This window comes from Chiroxiphia lanceolata, chromosome 3 (assembly GCF_009829145.1).
Source record: "Chiroxiphia lanceolata isolate bChiLan1 chromosome 3, bChiLan1.pri, whole genome shotgun sequence".
Classification (NCBI taxonomy): domain Eukaryota; kingdom Metazoa; phylum Chordata; class Aves; order Passeriformes; family Pipridae; genus Chiroxiphia; species Chiroxiphia lanceolata.
Window position 1 is genome coordinate 66,819,939 of NC_045639.1, and position 21,926 is coordinate 66,841,864.

A 21,926-nucleotide genomic window follows, 5' to 3' on the forward strand; every position below is an offset into this window, starting at 1 on the left:
TTCTCATGCTGAGGTGGGCACTACCCTGAACTGCAAAAGAGTTTTACGGGTACGTATGAATCAGACAGTGAGTTTACACAGGAGGGAAGAGGTATGAATTTAGGGAAAGTAAGTAATTTTCATACCTCTGATGTGATACCCTCTTCTTTAAAGAAAGCGTGAGTGCATTAAAGATCTTTTGGTCTACTGAGTTAAATTGATGGAGATACTATCCTAACATATCAAGTTTTTGAAATGCAGGTCCAGTTTTTATATCAAGGTAACAGAATGCAATTTGTAATTCAGAAAGATAACCAAATTGAGGAAAAATTCAAAAATTACCTTTAAGTTTTTGTTGAGGTTCTGGACGTAGGTGGTAAGAGCCAAGTACATCGGGTGGCACATACTTGCTGCTTCACAAGAAATGAATAGACAGGACTTCATTTAGGCTCAGAATTTGGCAAACATTTTGAATAACATTTTTCAGAAATTGATTTTTAACTCACAGACAGTTCACTGGTCACATGGGAGGATAGTTCAAAGCTATGTCTGTGTCCCTGTCTGTTGACATAATACAACTGCTGCATTAAATAAACTGGCACTAATTTTTGTTATATTATTGCTGGTCACAGAGACACTTTTATCAGTCTGTGTGTCTCTTGTCCTGATTTGCTCCTTTACTTCCAATCTGAAAATAGAGTGGGACCTGGCTTTGTTGTTTTGCTGTGCAAGGATGCTGCTGCCTCCGGGAGCCCTTGTGCACCTTCCTGGGTCAGGCTGGTGTTTGCTTGACAGGCAGCTGAAGCAGGGGCTAAGGGTGATTTCCAGGGAAATCAGAAACAGGCAAGAAAATGCTGTTGGAGGAAGCCTGCCATCAGCTCCATGTTCCAGAGGAAGAGCAGGATACTCAGGAACCCCTTACAGCTCTTTTCTCTCTCACATGCTCTGTGCTTTGTCCCATCCTCCTGCACACCCAGAGACAGGAGCTTGTCTTTCGAAGTGTCTTTCCAGCCAGCACATGCTAAACCATATTTTAGTCTCTTGCCTTCCAGCACCAAGCAAACTCCACAGTCCTCACATTCGCGCAGCATGGGACACTGCTCCTGCCTCTGCCCATATGGAGCACAGCTTGCTGCCATGCTCCAGGGGAAACCACACACAGATTAATGGGTGTTGTGCTCTTTCCCAGGTAAGCTAGTTCTCACAGTGGTGAACAGCTTTTACTATTCAGCAAAACACACCAGGTGCCACACTCCACTGATCTGCAAGGGCTGTTGCACTGTTCGAAGCCAGTATTGGAAAAGATGTCTTTTAACCTCTTGGTTCCTTTGTTCCTGTGTTCTCTTTTGCCCTGCAACTGCCTCGTGTTCTCTCTTGCCTTCTCTTATTTGAGAAAAGCAAGATGATTCGCACTCCATGAATTGTATCAGTGTTAATCTCCTAAATTGGTTATACTGCCTCGCAGATTTTGGGTAGGTGAGACAAAGCTGGTACAAGGTAAAATGAACATTCCAAAGGGTATTCTGGATATCCTGACACTGCATGTTTTTATCCAAGTAGGTATATATGCTTTAGCCAGACCATGTTTGCTTCTTCTTCTCAGAGACCACATGCTGAAGTAGTGATTTCACACGTACATGAAACACTAAGCAGAAAAAGTTACCATCATCGACTTAGTAAAAAGGTAATTATCTCTGTGTCAACACATTTGTTTCTTCAGCTGTGTTCCCTGTACTCACCATTTGTCCTAAAGTTGAAGTTGAAGTTCATTTGTCTGCTAGACTATTCCTATCAAGATTTATCCATTTACTACCTCCCTCCCTCCCTACTTGTGTACTAGCCTATTATACAAATTTCTCACAATTATCAAATACCTAAGAAGAGACAATTTGAGAGGGATAGCATGGAAAGGGAAGGTTGACCAACTAATATATAGAAGCCAAACCTTCAGATCTAAGAGAGGTGATGGGGGAACTTGTAAACCAAGGACTGGACGGAGCATTTTGGCTTATGGGGGCTAGGTAGCCTAAAAGCTAATATGCATCAGTTTCATGGCCAAGATTCACCTCCAGCCTCTTTAGGAACTCATAATATTTCCAGATTGCTGTTGTCTTTTGTAGAAACAATTGATCCAAACCTAAAACATTAATTTCCCACAGCTCTCCCGAGTTAATATTTTTCTCTCACTTTTTTGTTTTTATAATTTATTTTCAAGGAGGACTGGAAATCTACCTGTATTGGGAACATTAACATCTTTAAAAATCCCTAACACAGCTTAATTACAATAAGGACTACAGCTGATCACCATTTAGTTCTATTGTATTTGAGTTTTGACAGGGCTTTCCTTGCTGTAGTTGCTTTCTAGTGATGATCCTTCTGTGATGGGGGGGAACTTTTGCCTTATGCCTCCCTTCCCTGCCAGAGTCCTCCTTACCATCCTTTTTGCTGGAGCCAGCTGAAGCCTCTGAAGACCCTCTGGTTCCTTCAGTTTCGAGACCTCACTGTGTATGTGTCTTCAGCAGCAGTCCTGCACTTCTGTGGGCCCCGTTTGGACTGGGACATTTTCCTAGGAAGTTGCACCCTCATCTCAGCCCTGCATAAGCAGCATTCTCAGTGTGGATGGCCAGCTGGCTGTTATAACCTTCTTTCACACCATGCTATGTAAAATTACACAGGGCAGGTCTTGTTGATGTGTGAAAAATGCTTCTAACAGCCTGCTCCCAAGTGCACTGAGGTTTCCAGCTTCACAGTCTCGCTGACCCACAGTGAGCAACAGTACCAAAAACAAGGAAATGGTTTGCTATAGGCAGGGAAGGTAAAACAAGATGAGTGCAGGAGTAGGTTTGGTTTTCAGAAGAACAGAAGTTTCCAGAAGCACACTGATTGAGGATTGGCACTGTGGGCCAACAGCAAGTGCAGTAAGAATGAGCCTGCAGAAAAAATTGTTATATACATAGCTCTTTAAAAAACTGTTTTATTGATTAACTTATATGTATTGACTACTTTCCACCGATCAGCTTGCATGTAAAGACATGTACTTTTAGCTTTTCTGGGTAAATGGGGCTTGAGACTGCTCAGAATAGCACACCACTGGTGTACCAGTCATCTGGGATGTAATGCCAGATAAGCATATTCTGACATGCTGTCACAAATGGACAGTTTATTGTGAAGGAGACAGTAGAAGTGGTTAAAAGGTGTATGCATGTACATGTATGCAAATATAGAATCACAGAATCAACTGGGTTGGAAAAGACCTCTGAGATCATCAAGTACAATGCCACCATGGTTACAAGACCATGGGGTGGTGAATCCACCACCTCCCTGGGCAGCCCATTCCAATGTCTGATTACTCTCTCTGTAAAAAATTTCTTCCTAATATCCAACCTATATACATGCACACACATACATGCATATATACGTTATGGATGGATGGATGGATGGATAGATAGATAGATAGATAGATAGATTGACATACAAATATTATTTTTTCCTTCTCTGGTAACCATAATGAAAGTCTGAAGATGAAGATAGTCAGAAAACAACAAATCGTTCACTACAAACTGGGAAAGGGATGCTTTTCTTAAAAAATGGTAAAATCTAATATTCAGTTGAAGACTGCCTCAACATAAAGAGTGTGGCCAGGCCAGTAGATGATGCTTCTCTGAAATCAGAAGATGTCAGAAGCAGGTCTTTCTTTTTCTCTTCGAAGTTCTGGAAAGAAGGCCTTTACAAAGGAACACTTCCAACTCCCCGAGACTGCAGCTGCTCCTGCACCATCTACCACTGGCTTATAAATGATGATTAGAGACCTTGGCCAAACCCATGCAGAAAAAAACCCAAAGCACTGCCTATGTTCATGTGGCAGTGTTTGGTGGAAGTATAACAACTGCCCATACTTTGGAGGAAAGCTAGTCTCTGTCTGTTTTCTTCAAATTGAATCAAATGTCCATGCCATGAAAAGCACTCTCCCAAAATCCAATTTTTTTGTTATTACAAAATCCAAGGCAACTGAGCCTGGGAATATTTACATTTGTCCATGAATATTCTGGACTTTAAAATGTCACTAAATTATCTTGATGAATTTTTGTTTCTTTTTCCCCAGTTTTTGTTTACCTCTAGAGAAGTTAGAATGCTCTGGTTTTTTTCCTAGCCCAGATTTTTGAAGGAATAGGAAAATACTGGGCAAATATGGAAGTATTTTGGAAAAAATATTCCATCTCCATTTCACCGCTGGAAAACTCTTCCTCTACTCAGCCTCACCTGTGCTAGATTACATCTGTTAGTGCATGAAGTTCTTGGAAATACATTCTCAGTTTATATGGCACAACCTTAATCTAAAAATGAACTGTTAATTGAGGAAGTCACAGGACTGGGTTAGAAAAAAAATGGGATTCATTAGGAAAGGGATAATTTAGAATTAACGCAGTGGAAGGTCATCTGGCTATAGAAATAGTTTTTAGCGACTTCCCCTTTCCACACTATTCTGAATCTTCCTGTTTGCCTCTGGTGTGGTACCAGTGTGGTATGAACAGATCCTGCAATATGAAATAGGCTTGTCAGTTCGGCACGGCATGGGATGGCCCAGAGGGAACTTGTCCTTTGTCTGTGCTTGTTGGAGAGAATATGTTTGGATTACAACCTCTCATGGCTTTTGGTAGCAGTCTTGATTTGATCTCAGTTGCTTCTCACAGTGGGAAAAACATCAGATCCAAAGAAGAACTATGTTTTTGCAAACCTCCCATGTCCAAAGGAGGCTTTGTTTGGGTAAAGAATCTATTCCGGTCATCCCTCATGACATCTCCAAATATTCATGTGTCAACTGGTACTGTGGAACATGATCCCATTAGATCCCATGAGGGTATGCAGTGGAGACAGACCTATTGAGGATTGATAGGGAGTACACAGTATGGGCCATAATCAGGCCTTGCTACAGGTTTTAAAGAAATTATGATGAGAAGATTTCTGTTTTGTCACTAATTTGGGAGGTGTTGGCAATGAAGCAGTCTTTGCTCTGCTTTTGCCACTGGGGTAAAAAGTTAATCTAGAATTAATTTAATTCTAGATACCATCCAGTAGTTTATGAAGTCCTGGTCCTAGAAGTCTGAATGCAGACATGGTGTGGAAAGAAATCCTGCAGCCCTGGACCTACCCCCAGTGAGTGGAGTCTCATCCACTGACTCTCAAAAGGCTATTTTAGAAAGAAATGCTTGAAGCAAGATATAGAAATGGGGATCTATGTAAAATGTACTTTTAAAGACAGTATTATATACTTTGGTTTCAAGTTATATAATGGCATGTCAGACACGCTCTGTCCCCATCCGAGGGCTGAGCCCTTTTTACTCAGCACAGTGTGGAGCACACACAGATGCGGGCTGGTAACAACTCCGTGCTTAGCATGGACGACATATTTTGGAAGACATTGAGAGACTGGACTCAGAACAGAAACAGGGAAAATAGGAAAGACTTAATGTGTAAAAGAGTATTTCACGCACGTCCAAATTACGCCTGTACAAAATATTCTTGTGAGAAAAATAGCACAGGGTAGCAAGAAAGGAGAGTACAGTGTAGTGGGCTGGACAAAGAGCCAGCTCAGGCAAGCCTGGCTGAACAGCAGTTACTAGGCTGTAAAAAATGGACATGGTAAATGTACTGCATTTGCTAAAGGCTCCATGAAACTCCAGGGAAAACAGGGAGTTCACAGAGTGGCTCCACCGGCAGCGAGAAAGTTTCATTATTATTAGTCATATGCTGAGGATGTCAAGGAATTTTAAGGCCGCACTCTCTGCATTTTTAGAGGTTATTAATGAAATAGCATAGCAAGGTGAATTACATTAAAATATTTTTCTAACCATTCCAGAAATCTTGGTCCAAGTTGGCATAGGGGGGCTGGCAAGTGGTGAACTTTTGACCGAAGCTCAGATTGCTGGGAGACACATCCTCCTTGTTAGTTTCGGGTGACAGTTCACTGTACTAGAGGGATCCACTTGTGTGTAAAGAGCGAGTGGGGGAGGAAGATTTAGCGCTGCATTTTCACAGGGGCAAGAAATTCCATCCAGCTCAAATGTGTTTTGGTCCACTGCCCGGCTCCTTGTCAGACACATGACCATCACTTGGCTTCCTATTTCTGGCCTGAATCTGCATCCCAGGATAAGCAAACTCCATTAGTGGTTAAAATTAGGCAACTGACCTGTGACAGCACATGCTGACTCTCCAACAGAGGGTAGACATATTTAAAAACCAAAAAAGAGCTAGACACACCAATATTTGTCATGTGTCATTTATCAGTTTGGGCTACTATAATTCAGATAGCAGCTGATCGACTTCATGGAAAAGACTTAGCAGGATTTTCTGGCTTCATTCTGACCAAAGATTTCCTATAATGATTTAAGAAATGAGCGTGCATTTCCATATAGGTACTGTACCGTTCCTCATTGCCCTTGACATCTGTGTTGCTCAATAAGGAGGCTGAACATTCTCCTCTCCTCTCCTCTCCTCTCCTCTCCTCTCCTCTCCTCTCCTCTCCTCTCCTCTCCTCTCCTCTCCTCTCCTCTCCTCTCCTCTCCTCTCCTCTCCTCTCCTCTCCTCTCCTCTCCTCTCCTCTCCTCTCCTCTCCTCTCCTCTCCTCTCCTCTCCTCTCCTCTCCTCTCCTCTCCTCTCCGACCCTCTCCTCTCCTCTCCTCTCCCCTCCTCTCCTCTCCGACCCTCTCCGACCCTCTCCTCTCCGATCCTCTCCGACCCTCTCCGACCCTCTCCGACCCTCTCCTCTCCGATCCTCTCCGACCCTCTCCGACCCTCTCCTCTCTGACCTTCTCCGACCCTCTCCGACCCTCTCCTCTCCGATCCTCTCCGACCCTCTCCTCTCCGATCCTCTCCGACCCTCTCCGACCCTCTCCAACCCTCTCCTCTCCGACCTTCTCCGACCCTCTCCGACCCTCTCCGACCCTCTCCTCTCCGATCCTCTCCGACCCTCTCCGACCCTCTCCTCTCCGATCCTCTCCAACCCTCTCCGACCCTCTCCAACCCTCTCCTCTCCGACCCTCTCCGACCCTCTCCGACCCTCTCTGACCCTCTCCTCTCCTCTCCAACCCTTTCCTCTCCGACCCTTTCCTCTCCGACCCTCTCTGACCCTCTCCGACCCTCTCCTCTCCTCTCCAACCCTTTCCTCTCCGACCCTTTCCTCTCCGACCCTCTCTGACCCTCTCCGACCCTCTCCTCTCCGACCCTCTCCTCTCCGACCGTCTCACTTTCCTTCTTTTTCTTTCTTTTAATTTCCTTTTTTCTCATGAATGTTTGCACAATATTGACTGTAAAGGGGATGTATTAAAATACATGCTCTACACTTCCCAAGGTAGTCTCCCTTACTGCTGCCTTCTTCCATGCTCCTGAAAAGCCCTGGCCTCCTCTGCAACACCAGAAAGATGCAATGGGAAGCAGAACTGAGACTCTCTAGCCAAACAAAATCCCAGTATTTACTGGATTATCATTGTTGCTCTGCTGAAGTATTCACCATGAGGGAAAAACAACCATGTACAAAATTTTAGGTCTTTCATCCTCTTGGTGACCTGAGATCTGCAGAGTAGTATCTGCCAGTTTTGCTGGTGAGGAGGAGAACATCTGTCTGCAGATGTCTATTAACAGTCTGGTATTTTACTCTTTGTGGGTATAAGTGGTGTTGCACAGGCAGAGAAACTCCACGTGCCAACTCGTGTGAAAATATGTGCTATCTTTTGGATGGGAGGTTGCTCGGGCAGATCCATGTCAGACACCTCAGCACAGTGTTCCCAGCTCTGTGTTGGCCTCAGGGCACTATGAAGTGCAGCTGGCTCCAGGACTGCACCCAACATGGTGCTCGTGCTAACTAAGTCCAGACACCACAGAGAAGTGACTCTGACTGTTGGCACATGAATTTATTTATTACTGGGTATGGGCAGATGTCTGGGTGTTTTAATACCATGCCACTGCAGTCAGGTTCATCAATACAGTCCAGGCAGGAAACGGTACATGGGTTAATTATTTGGACAGAAACTAATTAAAAAAAATATTAGACCTTCAGGTCTGGTGAAGAGCTCTTCAGTCTCAGTTAGCAGGATCTCACCTGGCTTTTCTGCTGTGCTCCAACATCTTCTGTGTCTGACTCACAATATACCATGAAGTTCCCATGCTTACAGGGTGCCAGCAGCTGCCACTCAAGAGAGAAGATCAAGAAAATTCCAGACAAGGCAGAAGCAATCTGTCCAATTGGCAAGGGGACTGTGATCAAGCACAGCAGGGTTAGAGGAGCCCCCAGTTAGACCTGGTTCATGATTTTACTTACATCCTCAATAGTGAGATGTTAACTCTTTAAGATTTAAATCTTTTTCTTGATATGTTTCAGTCAAGTCGTATGAAATGTTTTAATAGCAGAATCCAGAGTTTCAAAAAGTGTGTACAAATCCACCTATAACAGTAACAACTTTATTTAAAAGATACAGGGTCTGCATCTTTTAAGGTACTTGTCATTGAGTCCATTAAAACACACATTATTACTTCTCTCAACTCTGAACATTTAAGTCCCTCTGCAAGAAAAGTCATGTGTTTGCCCATTAACATAAATTTAAATGATTACCACTCAATGATTTTTGATTGTTTGGAATTATAAGTGGTTACAAGAGGTTCTATAGATTCCTCCCTCCTGGAAAAGTAGCTTAGCATTTTGAATTGTCCATTAAAACTTCTATTTTGAGAAAACTTCAATGGTTTTCTCAAAGTAGAATTTCCTAGTTCTTTATACAAAAACAAATTTGCTACTTAATTTTGTCACTGTTGTCATTCTGCTTAGTCAAAGAAAAAAGATAGTATTCAAGAATTGATTCGTATGTGCTTTTCTGTGAACACGATGAAGGAGAGAGAATGTTCGGTTTTCTTAAGACTGTGGAAGAGCACAAACACGTAGAGATCACAAGTGTCTGGAGGAGGCCAGAAGATCACAGAATCACAACATGGGTAAGGTTGGAAGAGGGTCATCTGGTCCAACCTCTCTGCTTAAGCAGGGTCATCCTAGGGCACATTGCACAGGATTGCATCCAGACAGTTCTCAAATATCTTGAGTGAGGGAGACTCCACAACCTCTCTGGGCTGTCTATTCCAGTGCACGGTCACCTGCACAGAAAGAAATTCTTCCTCTTATTCAGATGGAAATTCCTGTGCATCAGTTTCTGCCCACTGCCTCTTGTGCTATTGCTTGGCACTACTGAGAAGAGCCTGACTCCATCCTCTTGACACCCTCCCTTCAGATGCTTATATACATCGATGAGGCCTTCTCTCACAGTTGTCTCTTTTCGAGGCCGAACAGGCCCAACTCTCTCAGCCTTTCCTTGTAAGAGATGCTCCAGTCCCTTAGTTATCTTTCTTGTCCTCTACTGGACCAGTTCCAGGACCCTCATGTCTGTCTTGTATTGAGGAGCCCAGAACTGGACACAGCACTCCAGATGTGACCTCACTAAGGCTGAGTAGAGGGGCAGGATCACCTGCTGGCAATGCTCTTCCTAATACACCCCAGGATACCATTGGCCTTCTTGACCACAAGGGCACACTGCTGGCTCATGGACAGCTTGTTGTCCACCAGGACTCCCAGGTCCTTCTCCACAGAGCTGCTTCCATCAGGTTGGCACCCAGCCTTTACTGGTGCATGGGGTTATTCCTCCCCAGGTGCAGGACCCTGCATTTGCCTTTGTTGAACTTTGGACAGTTCTTCTCTGCCCATCTCTCTAACCTGTTAAGGTACTTCTGAAGGGCTGCACAGCACTCTGGGGGATCAGCCACTCCTCCCAGCATCTTGCCATCAGCAGACTTCCTGAGGAGGCATTTACCCCTTCATCCAAGTCATTGATGAATAAGTTGAACAATACCGGGCTCACTATTGACTCTGGGGGGACACCATGAGTGACAGGCCTCCAACCAGAGCCTGTGCCACTGATTACAACCCTCTGGGTGCTGCTGTTCAGCCGGTTCTCAATCCAACTCACTGTCCACTCACCCAGTCCATACTTCCTGAGTTTGCCAAACAGGATTGTGAGAGACAGCGTCAAAAGCCTTGCTGAAACTGAGGTAGACAATAACCAGTGCTCTCCCCTCATCCATCCTGATAGTTGTTTCATTGTAGAAAGCAATCAGATTGGTCAAGTGTGATTTACATGTAGTGAATCCATGCTGACGACTCCTGATCAACTTCTTGTCAGCCATGTCATTCTATACATATGGCCTCTAGAATGATGTGCTCCATCACCTTTCCAAGGATTGAGGTGAGGCTGACTGACCAGTAGTTCCCTGAGTCCTCCTTCTTGCCCTTTTCGAAGACTGGGATGACATTTGCTTTCTTCCAGTCCTCAGGCACCTCTCCTGAACTCCATGACCTTTCCAAGATGGTCATGAGTGGCCTCGCTATGGTGTCTGCCAGCTCTCTCAGCACTCGTGGATGCATCCCATCAGGGCACATGGACTTGTGGATGTAAAGTTTGTCTAGGTGTTCTTTAACCCAATCCTTTTTGATTGAGGGAAAGTCTTCCTTTCAACATTTTTTTACCTTGGTTTCTGGGTCGGAGTTTCCTAAGGGCTGGCCTTGTCATTGAAGACAGAGGCAAAGAAGGCATTCAGTAAGTTTGCCTTTTCAGTGTTCTTTGTTACCAGGGTCTCCCCTCCATTTGGTAACGGGCCCGCATTATCCTTAGTTTTCCAACTAAGATGAATTCCTCCTTAAATACTATAGCCTCTACATTACATCTTTGAGCTGAGCTGCTAAATAATTTTGAATACATAAGGTTTAATTGAGTAGGAGGGTTTTCTGTTCATTTTTTTTTAATCCATTCTTACTGCTTTAGGTCTCACCTTTCCCACTTGCTATTGCCAGTTGACCTGAGCAGTGCTGGCCCAGTTGTTATTTCCTGCCACCTCTGAGTTGCTTACTGCTTCCTTCTGTACTTTCTATAGCAAGAATTTAATGTAGACTGAGTCTACTCAGTGAATTAAGCAGCACACCGATTGAAGCTTTCTGAAAAAGTTTAAAAATGCCTATGAGTATGGAATGCTAAACTGTCATTAAGGTACTCTTGTGCAAATATGAAGAGTCTGTAGTCTGAGCCTGGTCACACAGAGCTATTCATCTCAGTCTCCACAGTAGTGACAAATGTCATCTATATACAGAAGCTACTCACATATCTCTTTTGGCTGACATTATTGATGCTTGTCTTTCTGGATACATATATTGACTAATTGCAATTGCCAATATTTTAAGAGTCAGATCAAATAATAAAAGTTGATGGTGGCTAAGTGACACTGAACTCACAGGACCTTTGGAAATATGGAAGAACTATTTCCACTGGTTTAATAGAAGAGTGTATTATACCTATTGGAGACAATATTAAAAAAATGTGCTAGTTCTCTATATTTGTTCCTGCAAACATGCCATTAATAGAACCCTTTGCTGAAAACAACCCTTCCCTGCATCCTCCCTAACAAAAGGAGCTGGTGAAATGGAGGAAAGAAAAGCAAGTTCAATACAGTACCTGCAATCTGCTGTGAATTATTATCACAGTTAAATTTCTTCCTAAATCTTGTGGAAAGTGGAACTCCTTAATAAATTCTTCACCTTGCCCACTTGTCGAGGAACTGAGTGTCGAAGTGGAAAGTTTAAGTTAACCAGAGGAACTTCTTCCTGTTCATAACTGCTAGTGAACCTTTCTGGTACTTTTACCACTCTGTAGCCCCAAAATGTTAATGTCATTCTTCTGGTTCTTGAGCTTTTCCAAAAACAAAATCAAAGACAGATAGCTAAAAAGTATTTCCAAATGGATGAAAAAAATCATAGCTTCATAGAATTGTAAAGGTTGGAAAAGACCTTTAAGATCATTGAGTCCAATCAAAATGGGATCAGCAGCCTTCCCCTTCAGAACATTTCTTTTGGAAAACAAGAATCAGCCATATAGTGAAAGGTGTTTGTTATCCATGAGCTTCCCAGGGTAATCCAGGCTTTTTGAAAGAATATTAGAGCAATGCATCTTTGGTACTAGAGCGTAGATAAGGATGAATGAGGAAACAATATGCTCCAAATTCTGCTGAGCAAGAAGGTTAGCTTAGTGTTAACCATGTCTTTGCCCGTGTTTTGTCTTAGGGAAACTTTGCTTCATCACCCATTTTCCCTTAGACTACACATACATGCTACATTTTATGTAAGCTTTGCCTTTTGATTCATTTTACTCTGTAATAGAAGCCATTCAAGTCAATATTCTTACTGCATTAATTTACTATTCTATAATTTCAATAGTAGTCTCCATGGTTTTAGAACAACAGAACGGAATGGCTTGGGTTGGAAGCAGTCTTAAAGATCAACTAGTTCCAACATCCCTACCTACACCCTCCACCCCCACACTCTCCCCAGCATGATCAGGGGCAGTTTGGGCAGTTTTCCTTGTTTATTGCTCATAAGGACTAAATGTGCCTCAAAAAGGCAGTGTAACCATAACATCATGCAAACCATGTCTCTAAATGTTCAGGTAATAGTCATCTTGTTGAGCCTCATGTAACTGCTTTTCAGCTGTAAGTTCTTACCCATTTTGCTAACATAGGCAGAATTAATTAGCACTCACCTGACCTGATGTAGAAGACACTTTCATTCACTTGACATTTAATAACTTGTTATCTAACACCTTGCCTGTGTCCTTCTAGGTATCCTGTCTATTCCAAGCATCCTCTATTACTAAGGCCATATGCATGCCATGTTCATATAGCCCTGGCTTCTAACATTTCCTCTGCCAACCTCATGCAGCAGCCCCATTCTTTCCCCTTCCTCTCTACTACTGCTGGTCCTGAACATGACTTCTGAGTCACTGTGCATGGCCTTATTATTCCCAGCCCTTTGTTGCAACACAGTGTACCTCATGAGGTGTTTGGGAGGCATTATGTTGAGCATCCCTTGTCTTTCAGCATTTCCCAGACTACAGTGAGTACAAAGCAGTTGTCTGACAGGTAGGCATTGAAATGGGTCCATTGTCACTGTGACGTAACTATCCTTGCCTCCACATCACTTCTGATCCACTGGACAGCATTCCATGAGGGGCAGAGTCTTGATCTCTACTTTTTAATACAGACTTTTTATTAGCAGAAAAAAGGAATGGTGTGATTTCTTTCTCTCTCCTAATAGTTTACAGCTAGCAGTAGCTCGTTGTATTACTGTAAAGTTTGGAGCAGTAAAGATGGAGTGTCTTTATCCATTTTTTGATCTCTGATCCACAACACTGGCAGCACTTGAGTTGCTCTTCCAAAAGATTGAGTGTAGTAGGAAATAGGAGAAAACAGGAGACATGGCGGATGGGGAGATGTAATGTGTCTACCCCCATCTGTTTTTGGAGATCTTCTTGGTCCACTCTGTCTATACCTCCAGGCAGCACTCTCCTTCCTAGCTTGCAGTCCAGAGAGCACATAATTCCTTCCCAGCTGAACCTGTGAAATAGGGGAGTTCCATTTCCCCATTTGCAATGAGTTTATCTGTTCCTGAAGCAGACAGTCTTGATCCTGAGCTTGTTATCCACACCTTACCACTGAGGAGTTGCCACCGAAATTCAACCCTGGGATATAGTCTCGTCTTCAAATTTGAGACTTTTTCTGGAAAAATGTTCTTTCCTCATCTATCTGGTAAATGAAATTATTAAAATCACAAGTATTTTTTTGTTTACCCTGCTCTTTCATTAGGCCTCATGTAGGCACCAAGGCTTGCTTACTGCCAAGAGGAGGAACCGCACTCCAATTTCGTGCAAATAACTCGGGGCTTACTGTAACAACACCTTTGTTTTTCAAACATGTGCTCTCTAAATTGGCAGATGTTATTTAGTTACCCTCCACCAAGCACCTGACTCAGGCGTGCAGCCTGGAAAAAGTAACCTCATGTTAGGCTTTGTGCATTGCCTAAGAACCTGACATTCCTAAACTCCCTCTGCAAGTATCCCAGTGAGATCCCATGGAGGTGACATATAATTATTGTCATACAAAGAGGGAACACAGAATAACAGTTGAACATGGCCAAGGAGACCATGCTTCTGAGATGGGAAAGAGAAGCTAAGGAATGGCACAGTATCTGTCCTCCCATGGAGATTACAGGGGGCTCTTCCCTCCCATTCATCATTGCATAACTTTCCTGTAGGGATTATAGCATTTGTTGCCAAGGAAATGTAATAGTGGGAAATTATCTGATGCATTTTGATATGTCTAAGTGATATCTAGCAGGTGGAAACACGAACAAAAGCTTTCATCTGCAAAAACAGAAGTCCTGTGCTTATCTTCTGTTGACAACACTTTATTATTTGTATTCTGCAAGGACAACAAGTAGAAATGCCAAATCTAGGCCAGGTTTGAGAAAGCCGAGTCATCTAACTGGACAAAGGACAGAATGTTTGACCAGTTAAAGAGGGGGAGTAGGGATAATGTGTTAGGGAAAGTTTCAAGACAAATGAGAAGGGAAGGGAAGAGAGATCATGAGATAAATTTATCAGGAGAGGAAGGCAGATATTTCTGTTCTGTCCTGGAAAAGACAAATATGACTCTCAGTGAGTTTAGATAGTGTGGAAGCTGCCTGCTTCATCGACATAAGACAGGAAAGTACACACACGTGTTAATTCCAAGTTCCTTCTTGAAGGGTTGAAGCATGCCACCTCCCATACTCAGCATGTCCACTACCAAGAGTGAAGACAGACAGTAATGTTTGGAGAGCAGTAATGTTTTTATGCCCTTCTCAGCAACCCTTTTTGCTTTCAGGCTCTTATTAAAGCTGGGACAGGATGCAGAACAAATGAACAAGATGTTTCCAGGCCTAGAAGTGGATGACTAAGGGACCCCATTTAGGCTGCATCAGATTCAATAGTGATGTCCACAGTAGGCTTTGCAGCTGAAGACCATATATGTGTCACTGAGCACTGACATATCAGCGAAGGTAGGACAAGGTAGGACCAGCTTTTTGCTAAACAGACCTGTTGGCATACAGTGACTTGCACCTTTCCCTATTTAACCCCACAAACGACATTGTCACAGCACACTGTCTTGCTTTGTAAATGCAAATGATAAAATTCATGCTCATTCTAATTTGTTTGAACTCAAAGCAGAAGTGAGGTCTGATGGAAACAGTGTAACTCAGCTGTATCTTCTTCTTGCTCCAAGAAACAGGAGGAATACTGAATGATTCAGTTGAATCTAGAAAACTAATCAATATGATAGGAAGAGTGTTTCATCCTTAATATTCCTAAAATCCTGCATACCTTATTCAGCTTCTGTTTTCATAAATCCAGAGTTTACCCCTGTTGTAGATTATCACAGAGTGGTTTTGATATGTGTATTACTGACATAAAGCTTGGTGCCAGCAGCTTTGGTACTACAGTGTAGCAAGCTCAGTTATTTTAGGGCTGTTTTTGAGGCAGGCCATGTAAATTCTTTTAACACTTTATATTCAGGCATAGTTGCAACCCATCACTACAGAATGAGAATTTTTTTGCCCAGATTGGAACTTCCTTTTATATTAAAACTTCAACATTTTAACTTTTCATTGAATCAGGCTTGAAGGTAAATTTGATTAGGCAAACAAAATTAACTTGTTTGAGCATGTAGAATAGCAGGCTTCTCCATAAGGAATGACATCACTGACCATGATATAGTGGTATGATGGCAACCGCACCCTAGATTCACGGCAACAGAGGAAGATCTTTCCACTGCAGAAGGTGGGTGTCAGCCGTCTTCCTGAAAGCAATCTGTAGCTAGGTTTCTAGCAAAAAACTTTCCAGTACTCAGTGTTGTTGTGCAACACAAAACCATCATGGGAAAAGTTGATGTGAAGTAGGGGCTAGACCTGGTGGTAGGGAAACAGCCTGTACCTTCAGAGATACAGGCTTGTGAGTGATGGTCTATTTAGTTCTGTCTCAGAATTCTCATTAATGTTCCCGTAGTATGCAAGATCTCAGATATTTCTTCATATCAAGTGGCCACAGTTAAATACTGTCTGTAGACTTGGGACAGTGACACATTTTCACATTTAGACAAATGGTTCCACCCCAAATCACACCATAGTACTAGCTCTTCTGGTCATCAGACTAACTCTCTATTTTTAAAATTTTGTCCGAACCTGGAAACATCTACAAACATCCCAGGCTTTGAAAGCATATGAATTGTTCTTGCATAATAGCAAGATGTCTTGGGATGTGTGCAATGTAGAACTTTTCCTATAATTACAATCGTATAAGGTGAAACTACATAACTAGAGATCATTGCCCTGCTTCTTCGGAGGGATTAGCTTTCTCTCCGCAGACTCTGACTGTATAGCCTGGCGTCACATCACAATTTATTTACCCTGTTCATAATGTTTTAAACACATAAAATCCTAGTCATATCTTCACTTCTGTATGTATATAAATCAAACCACAATTTGTCTGACACCACTCGCATAAGGAGGAGGCATCTCTTTGTGCTTCCAACAGGCACCCAATATACTACGGGTGTGTATTTCACTGTGAAAGTGAAACTAGACAGAATGCCATTTAAAGAATAAAGTGAGGTGACATCACTCGATTTGCCTACTTGAATTAGAAGTTTACTCATTGCATCTTCGAGTCTCAGCTGACTCAATTTGGATTTTAACCAACTAGTAAACAAGCCCTATTAACAGCACTATTCAACACCCCTTCTAGCAAGATGCCAATACCCTTATAGTTAAACAGTATTTCAGATCATCAGCACCCGGTCACTAATTTAAAAACTGACCTTTTGAATTTGCCACGTGGATGAGCCTGGGAAGTCAAAGGACAAGGAAAAATCTTATAAAAAAGAAGAAAGACAGCTGCCAAGGTTGCGATTGGATCAACTTCAGAGTAAGTCTGTGGAACAGGGTGGCATTTGCAAAGACACTGAAGAGCTCTCATGGCATCAGGCTACTGGTGGTGACAGAGCCATCTGTCCTGTCTTTTTTGCCCTTTCCTGTCTGCCATTAATTTTCCACAAAGGCTCCAAGCGACAGTCTCCTCATAGTGACCATACTTGGAAACAAGGTGTCTGACAGGCAGGGGGAGAATGGCAATAATCTCTAAGAGCCCCCGTGTTATGGCTTGGGAAAAAATAGCTGAGAGTTTGCAAAGTAACAAAGAAGAAGTGAAAAGCGAGAAGGTCTACTGACAGGAGGATTCGGCAGGCACGCACCCCCTCGTTACATGCGGTGCAGGAGCGGAGGCGTGCGCTCCTTGTGTGCGCGCTGCCGGCAGTAAACAAGTGAGTATTTCTGGAGCAGCTGCCTGTGTAAGAGGAGAGGTGCCTGTAGCTGTCTGTGAAGTTACAGTTTTATAGGAGTATCTTATGCTTCTGAAACTCTCTCATTTCTGGCACTAATCATGCAAGGCTTTCATTGAGCAAACTTCCTTGGGGCTGACGCCCATATTTAAAGATAAGACATTTTGCTGAGCTAGATCTACAAAGCATTGTAGATCTAGAAATATGTCATTGCATGACATATTTCACCTTCTAAAATGAATAACCAGCAACCTGGTCTCAGCCATAGTATATGCAGAGATTAATATAGTTTGCTTTATGTTTTTATTGGTGCTGATCTTAGCAGCAGGCAGATGTAGACATGTTTTACAGAGTTTGATTACACAAATTCCAGTTTAGAGGTACTATGCAAAAAATAATTTTTTTATGCTCCCCATGGATTCAGTTACAATGTTCATCATTGAACTGAGTATCTTACAGTATGGATGCATGCAATGCAATTAACACTTAACCCACATCTGTTCTCTCATCTTTTCCTCCAGGATATGTGCAGTGCAGGGCTTTTGTTTTGATTTCTTAAAAGTAGTATATGTGCATGCACACCCACATGTACACACTGCTGCATGGCCAACTGTGTATGAAATGAGCTGTGTACTCAGAGCAGAGACTATTTCATTTAGTGTTGGTTGGCCACTACTGAGACAGGTTGCATAGGCTGGTTTCTATGGAAGATCTCACTCCTTTTATTGCTGAGACTCCTCCCGTATCCAAAGACTGTCCTGCAGTCTCTACCATTAAGCTGCCTCTGAAGGGATTTTAAAACAGACATACCCTACTGACTCTTGAAGATTTTGACCCCATGACTTACTGTGTGTGACTTACCCATGGAGGCGGTGAGAACATGGTGTTTAATAAGACTCTGACTGTACCCAATGATGGGTACTTCTTTAGCCCTTACTCCCATTCCATGCTACTGTTCTCAGGACCCCGTAGGATAAATAAGCTCACTTTTTTCATTTCACATTGTTTCTGTTTCTAGTAATTTGGCAGGAACACAGTGACTTGCAGGGACATGCTTCCAAGTGATTTGTGTAGATACTCCTAACAGCAGATAAGGTCTAGTACTTCTCGGAATCAGTGACTTAAGTCTTGTTTTCTTCCTTTCTATCAAGAAAAGGAGGGAAATATCTAAATTATATTATTCTGATAATGGCAGTTTTTCTTCCAGAGTAGGAAAAATTCTAGATTCCTCTTTCATTTGAACTTCTGAGATATCCTCTTCTTAATAAAATAGGACATATCTCCTTCTTGTATCCAGTATGTTCTAATGTTGTGTGACCAACTGAATCTTGACGTAGTTAAACCAAGAGCTCAACATAGTTTATTTGTTCAATATACTTAAAGTATTTTTTGATGCCCTGGGTAATATCTGCTGGCTTCTAGTTAGAGTTGGAGATGCAAAGTTTCTGGATGTTTTGAAGCCCCAGGAAGTAACATCCCTTCCCAAGGTTTTTTAGGTTTTCTTGTAGTTATTTGCTTTCTAATAACTGAAGTTTGAAATGTTGATGTGGGCTACTTACTTGTAACCAAAAGAAAATTTTCTTAACTTCAAGAATGTGAATTATACGGTTTATTTAGAAGACCAAGTCTATGTTTCTAGTGGAAATAGTGGAAATACTAGTGTTTAATCCTGGCTGGTTAAAGAATACAAAAGATTAAAGCTTTGCAAGAAAAGTAATCTCTTTTATGTACCTGTCTACATCACCTCTTCTTAAGAACTTCATGTTTGTATACATGTTCTTTGGATTTAATAGCTAATACTCAGCTTTACTTCATGAACATGTATGTGGAGATATTTTTGTATTGCTAACACTGCACCATACTAAGCCATTTGACCTAAGGAATGGAGGAATTTAAATAATGCAAAACAGCAAGTTTTCCAGTGGAGTAACGTCGTATGAAAGGCTTAATTTTTTATAGAGAGAACACTGATTGCTTCATGTTTAGCAGCTATATCCTTTAAGAAAAAGACACTAGAGGTTTTTTCACCGTTTCTTCCAAGAGAAATTATCTTTTCCACGTGGAAAGGGTTTCCTTCAAATTTTTCCAAAGTTTTCCAATTTTTTGCACAGACATCCACAGAAAACAAATGGTGAAGAAAACAGCTTCATATCCTGTAGTTTCCAGGTTTTCTCCCAGAGTCTCAGATCTTTAAGTAGCTCGCAGGGGCCCATCAGAAGTGCTGTACATCATGTGAAGTTATTGGCAGAGAGGGTGTCACTAGTTGGAGTGTGTGGCAGCTGTATGAGAAAGCAAAGACTGATGGTGTTGCCTTGCTTCTTCCCTTTCACTCATCTGAAAGCTGCTGTGGAAATACTTCTGTACTCTGAAGAAGTCATGACTGTACTAATGCTCAGGATTCACTCAGGTGAGAGATATTTTTTGCATCATCTTTACCCTTGTGGATCTGCTCACAGTTTAGATGTGAATTCAAGCTTTGGGAGCATTGAGATGCGCAGTTTTGTTCAGAGATGATATCTGGGGATGCCAGTGATTGGAGAACTTTTGTAGGTAGCCTCCAAGGGATGAAATTAAATTGGAGCTAACTGTCGGGTAAGTTATGCTAGGCTGTCCTTTGAACCCCCTTCTAACCTTTTCACAGATGTGTGAGAGTAGTTCAGGCTGGAACAGATCCAAGTAATGTGCTTACTCCTGATACTAGGCCACAGCTTCTGGTGGTCAGAGCACACAAGATGTCTGGATGCACAGAAGTGGTCAGAAAGATATAGGGATTTTTTGGTTTTACGGTCATATGGACAAGCGTAGGCATGTTGCTCCTCATGTTCTGGACTATGTGTTGGCCATCAGCTGAAGTGAATCACCTTGGTTTCTGAAAGGATTCTTGATATTCTAAAGAGACCATATTTTGAGTGACTCTCACCAAAAACAGAAGATGAATGTTCAGAGGAAATCTCTAAAACATGCACTCTCTGGAGAGCATAATACTTGGATTTACTCTTCACCAAAACTGCCCACTGAAACCAAAGACATGGGGAGTTCACGGAGTTCCTGTGGCAGGACTCCTCACATGAGGAGTCAAACTGAGATTTTGGGACAGTTTTGACCCAAAGAGTGTTTGTAAAATTAATTCCTTAAACAGTTTCACTCAGACAGATATGTGTGAGGTAAACCTGCTTCTTGATCCTAATCTGTAGGGCTCCATTTCCTTTGATAGAATGAGAGCAGCAGATTAGCAGAGGGAGAGTAAAACCACCTAAGAGGGTGGAAGTGCACAGTTAGAGAGTGAAGTTGTATTTGCATAAAATGAATGGAAACGTTTGGTCCAGGCTATCCATGTTCATACTATGTTCTGTTCTTGAGCTGGCCATTCATCTGGAGAAAGCTTGAAGCACCTATATGGCTTGAGACACCAAGAAATTATATTATATAGTGTGTATAACACATGCAGGGCTATATCCAGAAGCTACGCTGTACAAGAGAACTGAAAAGAGATTTAGATATCCGGGATGGATACAGTGATGCACAAATAGAAGTTCATGAAGACATTGCTTCATGGTTATGTAATGGAATTGGTAGCTGTCTATAATTGTCCAGCTGGACTACTTAAATCAACTGAATAACCAATTGAACCTGTCTCATGTTATAAACCTTTTTCATCTAGACTCTTTTTTTTTTTTCCCCAGTGATCCCAGTAATGTCATTGTGTTTAATTTTAGCTGCCATTTTCCCCTTGAAGATATTTACCAACACAGTGCCCTCAGCCTGTTGTAGTACAGGAAGCTCGGGCTGCAGGACATCTCTCTGAGTTGAATGCTTTCTTGTCAATGAGATCAAATTATAAGTAGCTGCACTAATCTGCCTATCATCAGAAATAGCCAAAGAAAAATGCACAAATGTAAACATAAACGGGAATTTTCATAATTAACATACTTGTCATAGTTCATCATAAATCAGCATAAATGCCAGAGGGCTTGTTCTTTTTGACATGACTTGGAGGCTAGCTTCACTTGTTGACATCTTATCTCCTCACAAGATACCGTATATTAGTAAAGTTAATTGACTAATCATTTTCATCACTGGAAGTGTAAGTAAATAATTCCATCTATTTCTACCTAGGCTTCTGTTGATGGTCTGAGGGTGCCAAGCATTCAGACTAAATGAAAATATACCCTCTAGTAACCATGCATGGCATCCTCCATAACAAGCTGCAGAAACTCTCTGAAGCATTGCTGTTATGTTGTGGGGAATCCTGAGAATCTTAGGCTTAACTCAGCATGCCGGCCAGCCTCCCGCAGGGGCGGCCAGGAGGAGGCTGTGGCAGCGGGGGGATGCATCTGGGCAGACCACCGGCACCTGTCATTTTTAGGGAAAGGAGGCAGGTCTGCAAGTAATTAATTAGTGGTGGCTGGGAATGTACATGAGACAATGTGGTAACACATGCTCCAGCTAGATGAGAAGCTGGAGGGTTATCTAATAGCTCGTATTTTCCATTTTGACTGTCCCTGCACAATCAGCCACAGACATTTTACTTCTTTGATCAAAATTTGATTAAAGAAAGCAGTTTCCCTTCTCCCTCAGTGGCGGGAAAAGGAAAATTGCTGTTGCTTTCTCTTTCCATATCTTTGCCATCTGGTGAATTCAAGAAAAATTGACTGAGT

At 42.3% G+C, this 21,926-nt stretch overlaps 1 long non-coding RNA gene across 2 annotated transcripts in view; it reads left to right on the forward strand.

Moving 5' to 3' along the window:
* The first annotated feature begins 17,137 nt into the window (after positions 1 to 17,137).
* Positions 17,138 to 21,926, forward strand: part of LOC116784548 — a 60,671-nt gene continuing 55,882 nt past the window's right edge. For both annotated transcript variants that reach the window (XR_004356125.1, XR_004356126.1), the window contains exons 1-2: positions 17,138 to 17,250; positions 19,610 to 19,675. This is a non-coding gene — a long non-coding RNA (uncharacterized LOC116784548). The remainder of the gene's footprint in view (positions 17,251 to 19,609; positions 19,676 to 21,926) is intronic.